This window comes from Pteropus medius, unplaced genomic scaffold (assembly GCF_902729225.1).
Source record: "Pteropus medius unplaced genomic scaffold, Ma_sr-lr_union100, whole genome shotgun sequence".
Lineage (NCBI taxonomy): Eukaryota > Metazoa > Chordata > Mammalia > Chiroptera > Pteropodidae > Pteropus > Pteropus medius.
The window spans coordinates 39,360,119-39,376,337 of NW_024351730.1; positions in this window are offsets into that span (position 1 = coordinate 39,360,119).

A 16,219-nucleotide genomic window follows, 5' to 3' on the forward strand; every position below is an offset into this window, starting at 1 on the left:
AATCACAATCAGTGATAGCAGGGGACAAGGATTTATACTTTTAATAATCACACCTAGGCTATTTTTATAAATGTTAAGATCTGAGAATTGTTGCTATAGACAAAGGAAGTATCTAGCTTCAAGTAACAGAATTTCATAAACTGTTTTACATTTACAAAGGATATACTGATGAATTACAAATGATAAGAGAGGATTGAAAATGAAGAAAAGAGACCCCTTACAAAGCTGACGTTCTGATGCTGACTCCCCCTTTCCCTTCAGTCTACTGCAATAGGGCTTTTGTTCCTAAACGCTCTCTTGTGGAGGTTACCAAGATCTTTAGCTTTCCATATCACTAATTCTCAACCTACATCTCAGCAGCATTTGAAAAAATTGATCACCCACTCTAAAACATTGAATTTTCCTCACTCTAAGAAACTGCCTGGTATTCATTTTCTTTTGCTTCATACATGTCGCTCCTACTTTACTGAATCCTCCGGAACCTTGACCTCTTTTTTCCTTTTCCATACTTTTTGAAATAGTAGTCAAATAATCATCTGTGTAATTAGACCCCCATACATCTATCTCTAGACCACTCTCTTTTTCTTTAACTTTACGTCTATATGTTTAACTCTCTGCTCAAAATCTCCACTTTGTTGTCTAGAAGGAATTTCAAATGCTTATGTTTTAAAAGGGAACCCTTAACCCAAAACTGCTTTTCCTCTAGTCTTACCTGTCTTGAAAACAGCACCCTCACTTTATGAGGCCATATACCTAGTAATAATTCTATTTTCTTTTCTTTCTTTTCTCTTTTCTTTTCTTCCTTCCTTCTTTTCTTCCTTTTCCTTTTTTCTCCTTCTTTCTTCCTTCCTTCCTTCCTTCCTTCCTTCCTTTTCCTTTCCTTCCTTCCTTCCTTCTTCCTTCCTTCCTTCCTTCCTTCCTTCCTTCCTTCCTTCCTTCCCTTCCTTCCTTCCTTCACATTTCATGTTTCATCCATTAGCAAGCCCACTGGAACTTTCCTTAAATCATATCCCAAATCTCACACTTTCTCACCAATTCCATAGCTACCACTCTAGTTCCAGCCACCAGCACCTATTGCCTAGAGAGTAACAAGAATCTTTTAACTGATGTCCCTGCCCCTATTCTTACTCCATTGTAAATTGTTCATAGTGATCCTAAGTGGTCTTTAAGAACATAAATAAGAAAATACCACTTTCATGCTCAGAATCTTCTGATGGTTATCATACTTAAAATAAAATCCAAAGGCCTTCCCAGGGCTCACAGGGGCTTCCACCTCTCATAGCAATACCCCCTATACTTACACTTTAGTTCTACTGCTCCAACCACTATGGTTTTCTTGCTGTTTAACACACTGAGTTTGCTTTTCCTCAGAGATTTGCATTTATGGTTTCCTCCAGCTGGGATGCTTTTCTCCCACATACCAGCATGTCTCTCTTCTTTATTTTATTCTGCTCTCTGTGCATGTATAACATCCTCTGAATGCCCTTTCATGTCTACTTTAATTAAATCATTCTCTCTCCTCAGTGTTACTCTATATTCTCTTATCATGCTTTTGTTCACAGCATTACCACTAATATTGTATTATGAGGTATTTGCTAGCTTATATATTTTCTCTCTCCCATGTAGGAATATAAACTCCCTAGGAGTATTTTATCTTGTTTACTTCTTTTTTATCCCCTGAGCTCAGAAGAGCCTATTACATAGAAACAGGCAAAGAATATTTGTTAACTGAGTGAATCCTTTTTATGTAAAATCTTGAAGACTTAACAATGATATTGTGAATAAAGGCCGTGAGAAGAGAGAAAAAGGATGCTTCTGCTTTGTGAAATCAACAGCCATTTTAACTAACATTGTGTCATATCTTACTATAAAATAAGATGAAGAACCAGAAAACATATGAAAATGTCAGCATTTCTATTATAAAAATGACAATGCAAGGGATAAAATGATTATTCAAAAGAATGGGATGTCATCGATAGTTTTATGTTTGAAGAACTCTTGAAAGTGGAGTTGCTATGAAGGAATAGGAGGTGAGAGAGAGAAGAAAATGGGCAGAGATGAGTCGGTCAGACATTCTGGGCACAAGGAATGACATCAAAAATCATGAAGATTTTGGAAACTTATAAATAATTCATCAGACTGAAACTTGGGGTAGGAGATTAGGGAAATTGGAAAGTAAGAAAGAAGAGACAAGTCATTATATCTCAACTTATCTGTAGCCTTGAAAACCTTAAATTGTTGGGGATTAATTTTAAGTAAAGGATGAGGGCATTGATGAGTTTTAAACAGGGAGAGGTACCTGCAATGGCTGTTTATTGTCAGTGCAGGAGAGAATAGCTTTAGAAAGTCCCAAACAGTATGAGCAGAATCTCCCTGGCAGCCAAGGCAAGGGTATATGGCTTAGCCAATGGATGCTTCTGCCAGGGGTTTTTATTCCTAAGAAATGAACAATATCTTCAGTAGTAGTGGAAGAATCAAGAATGCAAGACTAAGGTGGCTAGAGTCTGTATATTGTAGCCACACTATGTAGTACTGAGAACAGCTCAATGGTGGAGTGCTGAGCACAGCATTCTTAGTCTTTGGGGCTTTTAAGCTTTCTATAGTTTTTGAAAAGAAGGTACATGTTGAAACTCTTAGAAACTAGAAAAGTCACAGGTAGAAACACACTAGAAGAGAATTAGGGAAAGAAGTATGTTTAAAATTCAGAAGATAATTTTTGTGAAGCTTTAAAGTTTTGTGAAACTGCCAATGAAACTTTAAACTTCTTTGAAACTTACTGATAGGGAAATATTATATTAAACTGTATTTGAGTGGTCTTAACAATTGAAATTCCTAAATTTGAGAACTAAGTTTCTTTGTATTCATGATGACCAACTTTTATTTGACAACTCTTTGTCAGATTAGATGAGTGTATGCAGTTCAATAAGATGGTTCTCTCTAACAAAATTTTAATTGTCTAAATTGATCAACTTATTAAGAATATTGTCATATTTATACTTTGTTAAATAGAAATGAAACTTGAAGTGAAGGGCTCATCTCTTAAAGATGACTTAATTTTTCCAGTTAACCTGTAATCAAATGGTTCACAAAGAATTCTCAGAAAAAGTTAAATAAACTTGAATATAATCCATTGTAAGACTGGATACAGTAACAATAATGTAAATGTAAAGTAGTTTTTAAGGAATCTCTGCGTGTAATTAGCTTTAATTAACAACCATAGGATTGAATAGTTTAATACTGAAATTTTCCAAGGAATATCTTTTTAATGATTTCACTGCTAGATCACAGAACTTTTATCAAAATTTTGTCTATTAATTTTTATTATTCTTTTTCTGTTTATTTTAGGCCTAGATAACAACTAATCTTAATAATCTGATTTATTTGAAATTTACTTTCAGAATTTTAAATATCATACGCGAACTCATTTGCTCATTCTCATCTACTATATATTACTCCACCCATCTGGTATTTTGGACATTTTCAATGTCTATTGCATTGAAAATAATTTAATGAGCATCAGTGGAAAATTATTATTTGGTAAGAATAGAGCTATATGATGCTATTAATATTATATAAATTCTGTAAAAACATGCCATTTTATATTATTTAAATATTTTTATGTACTAATTGTAGCTAAACCTTTCACATTGAAGAAACATTGTTTAGGCAGTCTTTATGAAATGGTCCAACTATGACTTTAAGATATGATAGCATTTTCCATAAAATACAGGGACTAGGGAAGATTCAACATCTTGTACAGAAGTTCATTAACCAAATGGCTGATACAACACTTGGCAACAGGACTCACTAGGTATTGGCGAAAAAAGCTGAAAGTTTGATAGTGGAACATGTTATACATAATTAAATATGGAAACTTGCTAATCAATAGTGAGGGTATAATTACTTTTCTCAAGGTTAGTTAGGCAGGGTTGTTTGAGGGGACAGAAGCCAGAGTGAAGGGAATCAAGAAGACAAACTAGAGAATCACGCATTTTAAAGCTGAGGAGGCTATTAGGAGCTTTGGCACACTTGAAAAGCCAGACTGCAATTTTATCAGTAGTCTCATTAAGGAACTATTAGACAAGGTCAAGAGGCCTATGAGAACTGATGGTACATTTAAGCAATGCCTTCCTGCTTCACCGAGTTGTTCGATAATAGCTGCCAGATTTTCATGTCTTTGAACAAAAACATCTTACATGAATGTCTCAAAGTATTGCTCAATTCTGCCTTTTAAAGAATGTCATCATTTCTCTGTGGAAACTATCAGTGACGAATTAGTATTTCCAATAGTGAACCCAGACTATTCCAACCACTGACAGTGAATCACGATGGAGAGAAATATGTACTTAAGTGTGTGTAGGTGTTTGTAAACATGTCTTTCCCATACCCGATCTCTCTGAGGGAGGAAAAATGAAGAAAAAGAGCACAACAGCTTAGTCCCATCAAGCATGTGGGGTGGTTAGGACTCTTAGAAATGTTGCAAAATATTGTATCTTTTCTTCTTCCCTTCCTTTTCCTTCCATACCTAAATATTTATTGAGTAGCTTCAATGAGCCAAGCATTGAATATAGGAGATAAACAATTAAGTTGAGAGATGTAAATGATAATGATGGTGATAAGGCATAACCTGGCTGTAAGGAATTTGATGAAGAAAGAAGAACATTTTTCTATTGGTTTAATTTGGAAAATCTAGTATTATGGCTCTAAAATATTTCCAGGCCCAATCTATTAACAGTTATGTTTATTTGTATTATAGTAATAATTGTCCTAAAATCTACCTAATAGTTGCTATCTTGTCACATGATATAATAGATGGTCATGAGCAGAAATGGAATAAAATCAAAAACCAATATCTCATTTCCTAAGGAAGAACCTGGCCGCGTAGGGATCAGGTCCATACCTTGTAGCTTCTTCTGAGATCTGCCAAAGAGGGTCATACAGGGAAACTGACAATAAAATGTTCACTCTTTCCAGATCATGATCCCTGTTTCCACTGAGGGTAGCAGATTAAATTATGTTCTGGACGGCATAAATGATATCTATGGAAGAAGTTACAAAAATGGTCAATTCTGAGTGAGTGCCCCACAATCAGCAAGGCTATTTGATCTGAGGACCCACTTAATGAGTAATTAATGATGTTTTGCTTCATTTACTTTTAATCTAAATTCTACCTTTTTCTTCTTCCATTTCTATAATTTTGCCACTTTATTTTTTTTAAGAAAGAAGCTCTATTTCTGTGTGCAGTTTCTTCCTCGTGTGAGCAAAAGTTTAAAATAATTTCAGCTTTCTAAAAAAATTTACTACATTGTGATTTCCATTAATATAACAAATAATTTACCAAAGTAATACCAACACACACAGGGGTAAAGTGATTTGTTGAAGGTGAGGGAGCAATTCAGAAACAGAATCAAGGGGATTGCAGGAAGTAAGAAAATACTCAAAAAAATAAAAGGATAATGACATGTCAAAGGGATGCGAGAGACTGTGGAAAAACTCCAAATGGCCAAAGCTGGAATAATTTGAATAACAAAATAAAAAATATACTGTTGTATTATACCCTACAGAAAATAAATATCCATAAAATAGACATTTGTAATATTAGAAAATAAATATCCATAAAACAGATACTTATACTAATATAATAAATGATCAAACAAGTAAATCAATGAGGAAGAAGAGACACATCTCTTGCACAGAGCAATTCCAAATAATCTGTGTAGATTGATTACCATATGTCTCCAGGAGATGGAAATTGACACCCATCCTTCCCCTTTCTGCTCCAGTGTTGACTCTGTTTAATTGCTTGCTTCCAGAGGACAATATGAAAACAGCTGGGAAACAAAAATATCTTTACAGTGGAATAAGATGGCAAACACTACCTTGACCAGGTAAATGTCATGAATGATAAGTAATGCATCCTTGACATGGTGTGATAAAAATAGCACTCTACTTCTGTGGTTTTCCTCTCAAAAATGTATAATCATAGTCTAAACGTAAGAAAAACATCACACAAACCCAAATTAAGAGAAATTCTTCAAAGTGTATAACCAGTACCACTCAAAACTGTGAAGGTCATCAAAAGCAGAGGAAGTATGACAAACCGTCACATACCAGAGGAGACAGGATGATTAAATGTAATGTAGTATTCTGAATGGGGTCCTGGAATGCACAAAACACATGAGAGGAAAACTAGTAAATTCCAAATAAAGTGTGGAGCTTGGGTAATAATTACATCCACATCTTGACTCTTTAGTTAAGAAAAATGTTCCATAGTAGTATAAGATATTAACAGTAAGGGTGATGGACTGAGGGAAATACGGGAACTCTCTGTACTTTGAAACTTTTCTGTAAAAATGAAACTTACCTAAAATAAAAAATTTATGAAAATAATAAAAAATTATGGAGATTACTAAAGGTTTTTGTAGTCCTAACCAAATTTTTGTTATGATAGACTTAAAAAAAAAAGTATTACTGAGTAAACTCTTTCCAAGTTTCCAGTTTCCACCGTTCAGCATATTCCAGTACTAGAAAGGAATGTTTATAGCATAGAATAAATAAGATAGCACTAGGCACATTGCCATGTTTAAAGTGAACCCTCAGTAAATATTTATCAATTGATTAAATAGGATTGCAAAATATTTTTCATCTTGGCTGAAGGTACTTATTACTTTGTTCTGGTTTCTTATGTAATAAGTAGATGACTATAAGCAAGAGGCTTTTTAAAATATGAAAATGCTAATCTTTGAAAACCATACTAGTAAGAATCAATAAATAATGTAGTAGGTTAGTCATCCAATGAAATAATTCAGCCTGTGAAATGGTCTCTCAGTTATCCTGGAGGAGATTTGAGAAAAGTTCACCCAATCAAGGTGTTTGGAAAGTAGGCTCAGGATTATAAACTGGAATAGAACTGATATGAAAGAAAAACAGGTGAATCAATGATACTAACATTCCTGAAGATAGCAGTTAGCCAAAACATGAAGAAAGGGGACTCAGAAGAATTTGTCAGCATTTCCCCAGCACTCTCCACGGATGCCTCAGGCTATCATAGCTTGATGTCATTAACTATTAGGTTCATTCAACTAACCTACTCTCCTTGCTCTGATTAATTTTATTTCCCATGTAGATTTTTTAGTGGAAAGATTATACTCTGGGGTCACTTTGTGAGTTATAGTCCTTGTTGTACATTTGTAGATTTGCATTCTGGTTTACTCACTAGTTTCTTGCACATTTGGTTAACCTAGTTTTCTTTTTTGAGAACTATGTGTATTATTACCTACCTTATACAATTGGTTTGAAATTAAAATAAATGACAAAATGCATAGGCTGTGCTTAATAAAATGCCTTATATCTGCTGTAATTAATTCTTGAGACATGTTGTTGATATAATGTTCTGTTTTTGTCTTTGAATCATTTTCCTTTTCCATCCTGATTTGTGCCATTCTGACAAAATTGAATTCTTTAACCTGAAAATCTGAGAATTAGATTATCAAGCAAATACCCTCTGATGGAATACAGCTTTGCTTGACTGGCCTGAGCAGCCACTGGTTTCCCCTTGTACCTGTGTCTCTGCTCCCACTGTTAACATCAGCACCCGAGGATCATACAGTACTCCTTTACGCATTCAGGACAGCTAGAGACAGGTAGATAGGCTAGTTTATAGAGGTCTCTTAATCCATCCCTGAAATGAGGCACTTTTGGAGTGGAACATGAAAGTTATTTAGCCAGCAGGTTTAGCAGCTGTAATAAATGGTGTGTGTGATTTAAATTTGAGTAGAATTGTTTAATTGAAAATTTGGCCACTGCATGAAACTTTTACTGCAGAGATTAGTGCGACATTGAAGGACTGCCAAGGGTGCCAAGAATTTGGAAGAACGAACCACTTAGGTTAATATTTCTTGAAGCAGTCAGTGTTTTATAAAGCAAAGTTCTAGAAAATGTGTTCCAGGACCATTTTCATCAGCATCACCTGAGGCATTTGTTAAACTGCAGACCCCTTGGCCTCAAAGAAGTCCTATTGGATCAGAAATTCCCTAGGGGGAATCCAGGAATTTGCAGCTTTTGCAAGTTTCATAGGTAATTCTTGTATGTCCTATAATCTGAGAACTTGGTTTTGTTTTATAAATCAAGAGAGAAAACTTCATAACCAATGTGCTGACAGATTTTATTCATGGTGTTCATGCCTTCTCAGGAAGTCTTTAATTTAAAACTTACTAGGCAAAAAGGGGGACAATATTATGTTCAACTATTGTGCCTTGTTAATCAACATTTAAAGTAAAATATTGTTAGAATGTGTTTTGTAAACTAAAACTTGTACTCTGCATTTTAAATAATGGGTGTTATCATTACAAAAGCTTTTTGATTCAGAAAGTTTACTTATCCTGACAAACATCTAAGCAAAGTGTCTATTTCTAAATGCACAACAATTCTACTGAGCCCGACTTTTCTTTGTTTTACATTTGTCAGAATCCTTCTATATTGAAGTGGTTTTACTTTCCATAAACATTATATAGAACACATATCAGAATCTAGCTCTATCAAACTTAGTCTTATTGATAACTATCTTGATTTGATTAATTTTCCCAGGTATGATCTTGAGAGCAGATTTGCTTTGTTCATTGTTCAACATTCTCAGTCCTTATAATATTTCTGTGAATCCTGATATGCGTTTGTGTTTTCAACTTTGACAAAACATATCTTGAGGAAAAATACACCAGACTGGTTTATTTGCAATTAAATGTTCATTCTAACACCAAGTTAATAGAACCTATTGCAACAATAACCATGGAAACAATCATGAAAATGATTTCCCTCTGGTCACATGGAAGGATTAGACCTTGGAGTCAGAGAAATCTGTGTTATGAGTTCAAATAAATAGGCGTTCTGAACCTCAGATTGCATACCTATACAATGGGTTGATCAAATAAGGTAATATATTTTTTTAAATGCCTGGCACATACTAAACAATAAATGGTAGCTAAAAGGAAAAAGAAATGAGCCCTGAAAATAATAGAACATTGAGAGAGGGACAGGCTGCAACTTGGGGTAGTTGCATTGTATACTTTTCATTGTGAGCACTGGACATACAGACTCCTAGGGAGTATTGAAATTATTATATTATAAAAAGGAAAGAAGAAATAAAAGCTGTTGTTTGGCACAGCTAGAATTCTTAGTAATTTTGTGATTTTTGAATTGTAAAGTGAATAAGAATGTTATTTGCTTCAAAAACATCTTCATTGTACCATGGTTGAATGAATGCAGAATTCTTAGTAAAGGAACTATGCTCTGAGAAATACCTCTTGATTCAGCTGAACTTATATTTCCTGTGTTACTTTTTTATTCCCTGGCTTCCCAAAATTATCTTTTGACTTCTCAAAACTATTTCCGGTCTCCCCCTTAATACATAATAGATGAAAGTTGTTTCTATATTTTATAATCTTATGTACATTATTTCTTATTAACATTTTTATTTTCACAGGAAGAGAGAAAAATGCCCTTTTTCATGAAGAAAAGAAAGAGCTAAGGATTTTTAAGCCTTAGAAATCTTTATAGCTCTTAGATTCATGACTGTGCTTTTTCAAAAATTGGCCATTGTAAAGGGAAAGGGCCTTTCAACCTTTTCCTGATTACACAGTGCTAACAGTTCCCTAATGAAAAATGTTAATATAATTATATCAATGACTTTAGTTTTTGTGAAATTATGTTAAGTGAAGGGTAATATTTTAATCGTAGTGAACTGGTACTCTTTCTACACTGTTTTTTGAAAAAAAATCTGTATATCTATCTTCTTTAATTTAGATTCAAATAAGAAGAGACTAGAAAACCCACTAAAAAGAAGTGTGCAGTGTTTGAAAAGAGTTCTAATGTATCAGAAATAAGAGAAGGACTTTGATTTGATAATTAGCATAAATATAAATTAGAATGCAAGACATTTTCAATTTAGGGAGATTTTTTGACCTATACTGCAATATGACCTCATCATGATAAATAAAATGACAATAGAAGAAGAAATTAAAGCTATGTATGAGACTCTGAGAAGAAAGAAAAATGTTCTGAATAATCTCCACCAAAAGGTGCTAGCCTAGAGATTTGGATTAGAAGATTTGTTTTTAATTTGTTCGTTTTCATGTTTTTCCATTTTGTTTTTATTATTTGTACATAAACTTTGTTTTTATATTTGTACATCAACTTTGCTCCAATTTACCTTTCTTTAGAATAGATTTCCAGAACTAGAATTATTTTATTAAAGTAAAATTTAAATCTGTTGCTCTATGTCTTTAAGACAAACGTTCTGTATAAAAATGTTGCCAAACTACTTACCAAAATAGAGTCTGGTTAGAGAATGGTTATCTAACTAAATAATTATAAATATTTAGAATTACTACTTAAAAGTTATTGCAAATTAGGTGAATAAATATTATTTCTTTTTGTCCCTATGTTTATTTGGTTGCTAATAAGATTTCATGTATTTATTTAGAATTTACAGTTCTATGAATTATTTATTTATGAGCATGACCATTTTACAATTTGTTTTTATGACTCCTTATGAGTTCTCTTTACATAATAAAGGTGTTCATTTTTATCACTCAAAACTATTGCAAATGTTCTCTTATTTGTCATTTAGAGTAGATTTGATAATTTTAAATACAGAAGTATAATTTTTATATATTAAAATTTTATTTTTGGTAAATAAATGAATTGTCAGAATATAAGTTCTATCAGGGCACAGTTTTGACTGTCTTGTACTGTGCTTTATTTCCAGCATCTAGTATGTGGCTAGCCCCTAGGAGATACTCAGGAAGTTTTTTTAAGTAAATGAATATTTGAAAGTGTAACATGTTTGGTTATTAATATTTCTGGAAAAACTAGAATTAAAGGAAAAATGAACTATTAGTTGCCTTATCTTTTATCTCTTTTATTTTACTCTTACTTATAAGCATTTTGAAATAAATAACTGTGTTTCATCAATGTCTGTATATTTGAGATAGCTTATTAAATGGCCTTTTCAACTTATTTATAGACCTGAATTCAGTACCAAAAAAAAATCCAGCCAAGTGAAAACATAATATTTTCTTCCCCAAATCTTTACCTTTACAAAAATTTGTTTCAAATAATTATTTATTGAGTGCCTATTCTGTGCTAATCATGAAAGTTGTGATATAATAGAAAATATATATATTGGTCTCTGCCCTCATTTCTGGCACATAACTTTTATATGATAAGATTACTAGGAGCAGTTTTTGTTCTAATGAGGCAACTCTGAGTGGGCCTAACTGAATTCCATCCCTCATTCTTGTGAGATCATTCTTACATGATGAAGCTTCCAAAAATTCCCCCAAATACAAGGTTCTGAGAGCTTCTAGGTGAGTGAACATGTGACGATGCTAAAAGAGTGGTGTTCCTGGAGAGGGCATTGGAGCTCAGCACCCCTTCCCACAAACCTTCTACACAACTCTTGCATCTGGATATTCATCTGTACCCTTTATCATATCTTTCTATAATAAATCAGTAAATATAAGTGAATGTTTCCCAGAGTTCTGTGAGGCACTCTAGCAAATGAATCAAATCCAATGGGGAGGAGTATGGGAAGCTCCAACATGTAGCTAAGGTGGACAGAAGTTGTAGGTCACTTAGAGATTTACTACTTGGGATTGGCATATGAAGAGGGGTGGCAGTGGTGTGAAACTGAGCTTTTAAACTGTGGGATCTGATGTTATCTCCAGGTAAATAGTGGCAGGATTGATTTAAATTACAGGACATCCAGCTGGTGTCAGAGAATTGTTTGCTGAGGGAAAATCCTCCATGCATTTGGTGACCAGAAACACCATAAGTAAGTGTTCTGGTGAGCAGTAAAGGAGACACACAAGGAAAAAAACACACAGAAGGGAAAAACTCTATTTTTTCTTATGCGGAAAGAAAAAAAAATCTGAAGTTTTTCTTCACAAAAGTTTTACTGATTTACCAGTCAGGATTTTTTTGTGGGCATAACTTCGGCTATCTCAGACAAAAACAACATTTGTAAGAAGTACAAGAGGACACAGAGTAAACAAACTTGACCTTGTAGGACTGGGACTGAAAGATAATTAGTAACCAAAGCTGTCCAAGAGGCTGCATGGGCACAATAAAATTTTGGTCAAGATGGTGTTATAACTACTAAGGGATATCATTGCAAACACTATGAAATTGATTTTAACTTAACCCTTTGTCTCTGTGTCACTAAACCAAAATTCAAATATGAGAATACAAACATCTGATTGGCCAGAACTAGGTAACACATTTCACACTGATTTTCAGAGAACAAGGAGACTTTGTGTCAATCCCATCCAGTTTCTATAGGTCATTACCTCCCATAAGACTGTGTACAGTGGGCACTCACTAAACTAGGTGTTACTGAAGGCTGGAGAGAAAAAAAAAAGGTAAATATCTTATAGAAATGATGAACAAAACAAATATAAAGTTTTCCTTTTTAGTTTATACACATTAGAAACAAGAAAACTATCATAGCTATAAGCACAATATTAAAACTGTCACAAGTAAAATTAAAGAGCATGGTATGGTGCTTTTAGATTATATATCAGAATTATTTCCAACTGCAAATGACAGGAATCCTGCTCATACCATAAAGGAGTTTCTCAGTTAACTTATCTGAAAAGTCCAAAATTATGTTTGACTTCGATGGTATTGGATTCAGTCTAGAGCAGTGTGTTATGAGTTGGCTCCTCTGTCTCCATCTCTAGATTTTAATTTCTTTGGTATTGGGTTCATGTTCAGGTAGCCACTTCCCTACAGGTTAGGAAAACTGATTCTCCAGAAAGTCTACTGAAACAAATTGTTTACACTTTTTAATCCCAGAGAATTCAGCGCTGGAGAACTGAGATGGAAATATAGAAAGAATAAACAACCTAGAAGGATCTTTATACATTCTTAGAAGTGGTAATTATAAAGATCAGGGAGAAAATTGGATGGAAAATTTTCCTTGCTGAGGGACATTAAGAAAAGATCAACCTCTAAGTTCTACACATCCAGGAAGCTTAGTCTAGCTAGCTCTAATATGTATATTTGTTATATTCTAGAGAATACCCTTGGGATCAAGATCTCTACCCTGACCATTATACATTATTTATCTTTCCTTCCCAAGATAATTCTCTATAATCCACATTTATGTGTTTATTTGCTTCTTCAAAGTATATGAATAACCAAGAAAAAAAGAGAGTATCCTTGTGATCATTTCAGCATTTTAGCATTGACCAAATTAAATACTGATAGATGCTAGGACAGGGTTGATAAGATATCACTCTTCATTTTCCAGTTTTGGGCCATGCCTAAGGAAATAATTTCTATCAAGTCTATCTTTTCCTTCTCAACAACTATGGACTATGATAGCTACATATGATTTGGAACTGTAAGGAAAATTACTTTTAAAAATTAAGACAAAATATGATAAAGATAACAGCCTGAAGCAAGAATATAGTTAAGAAGAGAAATTAATATGTTTGTGGGTGAGTCACTTAGAACGAAGCCAACCAGCCTGAGAAACTAGATAGTGAGATTCAGAGGATAACAAGAGTGATTCCAAGTGTATTGAGTTCATATCATTTAATAAGGGTTTAGGAGAGGTAATTGGGAGAAATAAGAAAGAAAATACAATGGATTACTCATAATCAGCAAATCTCATACTAAGGACTAGTGAACATATCGGAAGAGAGATATCTGGAGCAGAGCCATATTGTGTCTTCATTTGGGATGTATGAATATTGGGTGAATTTGGACAATGAGGTTTATAAGTCAATTCCAAATAATTAAACTTTCTTTGTATCACATTAATCTTTGTGATTAATATGTTGTCATATTTTGAAATTCTTTTCACTCTGAAAATTTTAAAAATTCAGTATTTCACTATGATAGCAAACTTTTCTCATTCTAGCTCTTTTATTGTTATATTGCCAGGGGCTTGTATGAGCACAGGCTCTGTAGCCAGACTTCCTGAGCTCAAATCCAGGCTTCATTGACTCACTTCTTCATTTGTTTTTTTTCATTTTGTGGCCTAGTTTCTGGGTTCATTTCTCATCATTTCATCTCTTGTAACTTGTCCTCGACCCATGCCTATCTCAACTTAGGTTAGAAATCCTGTTTTGACTTGGCCTTTCTGGAATTTAGTGTCTTAGATGCAGCCATAGGAAAGATTAATTCTTAGAAGTTATTGGTATCACTTCTCAGTCTTTTGGCTAAGATTGAATGTGGAATTTATTGGAATAATTTTTTAAGTCAGAATTTGAAAAGGTAAAGATTCCAGGTTAAGATACTATAACTCTTCTGTATGTCTAGAATCTTAGAAACTAGGGGCAGGACTTGAGAAAGGGAAGCCTAGAAATTTAAGGTGTGCAGTGTTTCACAAATCAAGAGGAGTAATTTTCATTACTATCAAAAGAAGGACATCACGGTATTTGAGTAGCATCAAAGAAGCACTGAAGGTTTAGAAATTAGGAACACAATTCTACACTTAAAAGCCTGGGAAATGAGAACTGTCATACTTATGATGTAATGTATATTATATATTTTTGCAATTTGGTGAAACAAAAGTGTTCTCTGATTGATGAGTTGAAGAAAGCACGGTTTGGATGTCCTAAGCCAGGCAAGATAATGGCAACATAAAACTTGAGCTTGCTTCAATTTATCTCTTTTTAGACAGGTCTGTCCCTGGTTTTCTGTAAACTGATCAGCTCAGAAAAAGTAAAGAAACAACTAACATCCCTGAGATATTGTAAATTTCTGGCAGACAAAATACTATTTTATTCTATCCCTCATATGGTCTAACAAAAGCAATAATAGGTGCTTGACAAATATATGTAGATGTCATTTCTTTGATTTAGTGAGCACAGTGCAAGGCAAAATGGGAGATTAGAATTAACACAGGACTCAATCTCTCATCCTAAAGGCTTTTAATCTTGCTAGGAAGAAAAGAATTTAGAAGCATTTGTTGAGAACCAGAGGAGTCTTAGTTCTATTTACAACTTTCTAAATGACCCTAAACTGTTAGCATAATGATCTTACATATGCATACATGATTTACTATAACATGTAGTTTGTTTCTTCTTAAAAGCTATAATAAAATATTTATGATTTTTAATATTTATATATTAGCCCACAGGTTGAAAAAAGAGACTAGAGGCCACCTGTAAGACTAATAAGTTTCCATTATTAGAACTGTTAGTTCTAATCAATATAATGCTTGTATATTATCTCAATATTGATTTGTCTTTTTGTTTGTTTATATTATCAATATTTAAAAACTTTCAGGATAATTCATTCTTAATTTTTCTATCATTTAGCAATTAAAATAAAAAAAGAGCTCATTTTGTGAGTGAAATGAAATCAGCACTTCAACTTAATTTTTGACAAAGTTTCCATGTGTTTGTGTATGTTCTCCATATAAGTTCAATAATAGTAAGGAAAGCAGAAAATTTGTTACTTTTACAATCATGTGAATATAATTTGTATGTTTCATATTCCATGACAAGGTTAAGGCCGTATGTAGCTGTTCAATGGATGAATAGATAGTAATAATCTGAAAAGAACTTTGGTTTGTAAAAATTGCACTCACCAAATCCAAAAGAATTTCACAAATTTCTATCTCCTCTCTCACTCCTCTGTGCCAAGTCTCCAAGATCTCCAGTGATATTGGTGGGGTGTGGGGGGAGAGACATTTTCAGTGACTTACAAAGAAGATTTCTGTCATTGAATTTCTAAGAAAATTGGCCCAATTATAAGTTTGAACACTAACCTGGACTAGCCAAAGCCACTCTGGAGAAGGTGGAAGAGAAAATCAGGAGGAACAGATAAAAAAGGCCTATTGCTTTGTGGTCACAGAGGAAGGAGAGAAAGAAAGGCATTAGTTAGCTTCACTCTTCTCACTGGGTGAAGTGATTTTGGTTTTAGACATCTACTCAGCTAACAAAAATATAATATCCATTGTGTTCTAAGACCACAGAGCACTCTTTCTGGAAAATATAGTAATAAGCTATCCCATTATGCTGGGAATAAAGATCAGTACAATTTACAAACATTTCTTTCTCTGTTTTCAAAACCACCCAGTAGTGAGGAGGGGTGGATAGAGAAGGATTTATCTAACTCTTCAAGAACCATATTTTAAATCAAAAGGACTTTTTAGACAATGCTGATTTGTTTAATTTTTAAATTAGTGTAGCTATTATATGGGAAA